Source organism: Grammomys surdaster, unplaced genomic scaffold (genome assembly GCF_004785775.1).
Source record: "Grammomys surdaster isolate TR1022 unplaced genomic scaffold, NIH_TR_1.0 138, whole genome shotgun sequence".
NCBI classification, from domain to species: Eukaryota; Metazoa; Chordata; class Mammalia; order Rodentia; family Muridae; genus Grammomys; species Grammomys surdaster.
In genome coordinates, this window is record NW_021604596.1 from 3,634,376 (window position 1) to 3,636,111 (window position 1,736).

Here is a 1,736-nt window from a genome sequence, read left to right on the forward strand (position 1 = left end):
TGTGCAGCGTCTCTTCGCTCCCGTGACGCGCTCGGCTCTAGCAGCCCCGCTCCCCTCTCGCAGCACCGCAGTTCCCAGTGCAGCTCGCACTCTGCTACTCGGCTGCAGCCGGACTCCGACAGCCCCCTCCCGCACGCTCACCAGCTTTCTGTACAAGCCCGCAGGCAGGTGCAAACAGTCTTGGGAACTATGTGGAGTCACCACTGTAAGGCCGGCTCCCAGGTTCCCTGGTTGGTTTCCATCTGAACTGTAGCCTCCGCACATCCCCGATAGTAAGGTGGCTCCTGATCCGGGTGGATTTGGGGATGCGGTAAATCCGGAAATAGACCTGGAATGTTTGCTCTCCAGCTAGATCTTAAGACTCGCCGGAGGGCTTAGTAAAGTCCTATCGTTTTACTGACAGCCTTCAAACACTTATTGACACATCCACAAAGCAGACGAAATAAAGAGCTCCACTCCGTGTCCACTGCTCTGGAGATAGTAGCTTTGCCACCATGGGTCTCTAGACGCTGCCTCTCAGCCACCCACCCGCTTTTCCAGTGAGAATTTTTAAATTTTATTAAAAAAATTATAGTTAGCATACACAGTAGTGGGTTTCTTTATGAGAGTCTCACGAATACATATCATGCATATGTACTTTATTCTTATCCACCCTCATCCTGCTCCCCTTCCTCTGGTGAAATAGTTCTTGCCGCTTTCATGTCACACATACTTAGGTTTCCCTCTTGTTCCTCACCTGCCCCTTCAGTCCCTCTCACAGACCCCCTTTTATGCGTGTATATACCTGTCTTGATAGACAAGCCTCAATTCTTCCGTGGTAACTGCATTATCCACCTCCTGGCTACCCTGTAGGATGCTTCTTGCAGAACTTCCGACTACCCTACCTGATGCGGGACTTAAGGGCATGTAGTGTGTCATCTGACCCTGGTGAGCAACCCCTTAATCAACCCAAATGCTGCCGGCCAAATGATCAGAGAAGAGAAAAGAATTCCCCATTTTCTATTTCTTTTTTCTTGGCTCCAATCCCTGCTGCTTTTGTCTGCCTCCCCACCACGCCCTGCACAGATTTTGCAAATGTCCTGTCTTTAAGTTACAGTTGATGAATCTATAAGATTGTTGCGAATTGGGAATCCACGTCCACATAGCACGATCCGCGAAAGCAAAGGAGCAGGCCAGCTGCACTGTGTACACACCCAGCACACACCTGTTTTCCCCGCTTTGCCCGCTCTAAATCAAGCTGCTAATCTAACTGTCCTAAAGTATGTACAGACCATTTGTTTGCAAATTTGATTCCAAAATCTGGAAACCGATTCCTCAGCTGTTGCTTCCCTTTGGCCCGTTGTGCCTTCAACGTGGGCACTTATGTGTTTCTCTGTCTTCTGCAGCCTGTTGTGCCTCTGACTACCATATCCACGTGGCTATCTCCATCTTCTCGTGCTATCTGCTCTCCTGCTATACCTGCCTGAGTCTCTCAGGAACTGCAGCCCTGCCCGTGGCGGCCTGGGATTCTTTCTTTTTTCCTTGCCTTCTCCTACTCAGAGCCACTTGCCCTGCCTCTCCCTGTGCCCTCTTGGGGCCATACTCTTCGAATCTCCTGGCTTCCGTCTAGGAGCTGCCTGCACTCCTGCAGCTTCAGCTCTCTGTTCCCTCTTGGAGCTCAGAGGAACACACCCACAAGGTGTTCTGGCTTTCAGCTTCCTTCCCGAGTCAGATTTTATTACAGCAGCTTGGCCTTA